We start from the raw sequence: 3,266 nt of genomic DNA on the forward strand, positions 1-3,266 counted from the left end.
TGCGCTAAGAGAAACAATCTGTTTGGCTTGTACTGTAGCCACATCCATAAAGCCAGTCAGCAGGGAATCTTTCTCTTTGAGTTCCTCTGAAAGTCGTCGGATGTCTTCCATAAGGTCAGCAATCTTTTTGTTCGCTTTCTTAAGGAGTGTAAAGTCCTCATGGGGCAGAGTTATCTCGGCTTGCATAGTCGCCGGAGCTTTGTTGTGGTCAGAAAATCTGTACAATTATTTGTTAGTCTGAGGTTCCACTGGTTGTCCTCACTTCATGGCATGAGGAGACATATTTTGCAGCAATTATTTCGCATTTGGGCATTTCTCCCAGTAAATAGGGGAGTTTCTGTGCGATATGAATTCGGGGTATATTTGGGAAATGTTTGCAAAGTGTTTTTGTCTTAGTGTTTTATATTTAGGGCATGAGGTTAGAAAGTGCAGCTCTGTCTCTACATGTCCTCTGTCACACTGGGAGCAGAGTCTCTTGCGACTGTCGGAGCTCCATTTGTTTCTGAAAACAGACGCTATGTCGTAAAAAGCAAACCGTTTCTTCACCCGCAGAGGACTCTGTAATGTTATGAAAGCTCTTTGTTTGTTAGAATTAACATTAAAGTAAAATACGCACAGTTGTTTGTATTATTGTAACGTTGTTGAGAGTCTACTGCTTTAAATTCTGATTGGATTAGAAGGCCCCCCACGTGACCCGGAAGCGTCGAGGCGCCAGTTTATTTTCGTTTCTTTCTTCTAAATAACATTATTTGTAGCGACTCCGTGACATTTTCCTCGACTGTCGCTCGTTGTCCTTTGCTCCTCTTATTTGCCGACTGTCCTTAAAGTGTCCCGCAGCTTTTCCACCCTCAGTGAAAGTGAGTGTGCGGTGAATGAGGCCTTTGCCTCCGACGTCATCACGTTATCGCTTCTCGGCCTTTTGGCTAAGATCAAGTGTAGTATCTGTTCTTATCAGTTTAATATCTGATACGTCTCCTACCCGGGGACCATATATTAAATTGATTTTTGGAGCAGGGAGATGGAATAGGGGCTTGCTCCGTCCACTCCACGCATCGACCTGGTATTGCAGTATCTCCAGGACCGGTGCACCCCCCACTCTGTGTTCAATGATAAAGGTGCTCTGGACTTTACTCTGACTACAGAATTATTATAGTGCTGGATTTTTAATGCAGCGTTACTCAGATCGGTAAACAAAGAGTAAGAGTTTTGCTGTAAAAATTATACTTGAGTAAAAAGACATTGAGATTTTGTCACTTAAAGTTGCACCTAAAGTTTTAGAAGTAAAACTCACTCAGTATACAGAATTAGAGTATTATATTAATCTATGTGAAGAACATTACTTCTAATCCATTATGGTGTAAGTGACGCTCAATTTTGCTACTTTATGTTGGTATTTTTGTTGTAGAGTTTATTAAACAGTAAAAACTGGGGAGCTTTAAAGGACTTTATGCTTGCCGAAGAATTAGGCAATTAAAATGAAAGTTTGGGATGTCGATGCATAAAATAAAGGAATTTAGCCATGCCAAAGAGTTAGTTTATAAAGACATGAATGCAGGTGATTTACAAATCAAGTCCACAGATGAGAATGTTTTTTGTCAGACGCTCTGTTGATCGAGTGTACTTGCTAATGCTAATTCTCTTCGCCACAACTTACAATAAATTAGCTTTAAGTTCTGTAGTTTCCATATATTTTTATATCCACAACAAAGTAAAGACTGAAAGGACTGTTAACGTCTTGTTGATGAGTACTGACTACTGAGCTGGTAACCATCATTTATCTGGTCACATGTTCGCAGTAAGGTCTTGTGTTTGTATCTGAGTCAAACTGAATGGTGTTGTGGCTCCTGCCACACTGCTGCACATGTTTTGGCTGTGCCCTAAGCTACACAATTTTTGGCAGTCCATCTTTGAGGCATTTTCTGGAATATGTGGGAGAACAATACACCCATCTCCTCTGATTTCACCTTTTGGCGTGGCTCCGGTGGATGCCACCTTTTCTGGGTGTCAATTGAGCATGATGGCCTTCTGCTCTTTGTTGGCTAGGAGGCTTATCCTGTTTAAATGGAAAGATGCTTTCCCCCCAACATATGGCCAATGGATTAGGGAGGTCATGAGTTATGTTCACTTAGAAAAAATTAGATACACTATAAGAGGGTCCACTAGAAAATTCTGTCATTTGGCAGCCATTTATTTCCTTCGTAGAAGGCATGGCAGCTACTAACATATCTATGTAACCCAATCACGTGTGCATACCTTTGTTTTTGTTTTTTTTCTCGTCGGTTGGTTTGTGCGTTTGTTATTATTTATTGATGTTGTCTCTTTCTTTTGTTAACCTACTTATTTCAATTATATATGTATGAATCTGCCGGGATGTATGGAATTTTTCTGGGGGTCCGGTACTTTTGGGTGGGGGGTACTGGGGTGGTTTGTTTGTATGGACAGGAACTAGATTTGACTATTTCATGTGTGAATTGTATTCCCTTTGTTTGTTATATCTGAAAATAAAAGAGACCTTGGTTAAAAAAAACTGAATGTAGTTGCCCTTTAACATCTCCACTACCAGTCCATACTCTGTATCTTTGGTCCAAGCTAGACTCGAATCGGTGACCCTCAGATTTCCAAGCCAAGTTCTTATAGACTGATCTACTGCCACCCATTAATGGAAACCTCTGCAGGTGATTTGAGTTAATTAGCTGATTACAGCTCTCCTTTAGTTGACATTTCTATATTATAAATTCATAAATAAATACATTTTGAGATACAGGAGTTTTGATATCCATGAGCTGTGAGTCTTAATCATCAAAGTTAAAACAAAAAAATGCTTACATTACATTACAACAGTGACATACATGTCACTGTTGTCTTCTTCATCATAAAAACAAGGCAATGACAGAACAGTACATTAGTTTGCAAAACATTTTCAAAATTTTACAAAGGATGACAGAAGCTTATATATATAATTCAGCTACTTGACATTAATGAATCCATCATCTTTCATTATGTGCTTGTGCTGTGGCCAAACAACATAAAAAGAGCATCAAGGCAAACACAAAGGACTTAGACAGCTTGTGTTAAAAGTTTATCAAAACCTCTCACAGGGCTATAACAAAGGTCATGCACCTTTGTTATAGCCCTTGTCTTCAAACCAACCAAAACACAAAGTTACAGTTTCTTAGTTCAGTTATGGCCAAAGCTTGTTTTTAGTTTTGCTGACAAGATGTGGCTCAGGAGGTAGAGAAGTTGTCCATGATTCCCACATGTCATCA

General features: G+C 39.3%; 1 non-coding gene across 1 annotated transcript; it reads left to right on the plus strand.

Moving 5' to 3' along the window:
- Window positions 1–903: 903 nt before the first annotated feature.
- LOC123966166 lies at window positions 904–1,094 on the plus strand. Its single transcript, XR_006823912.1, has one exon. It is a non-coding gene; the product is annotated as a U2 spliceosomal RNA (small nuclear RNA).
- Window positions 1,095–3,266: the final 2,172 nt, after the last annotated feature.

Source organism: Micropterus dolomieu, unplaced genomic scaffold (assembly GCF_021292245.1).
Source record: "Micropterus dolomieu isolate WLL.071019.BEF.003 ecotype Adirondacks unplaced genomic scaffold, ASM2129224v1 contig_12828, whole genome shotgun sequence".
Lineage (NCBI taxonomy): Eukaryota > Metazoa > Chordata > Actinopteri > Centrarchiformes > Centrarchidae > Micropterus > Micropterus dolomieu.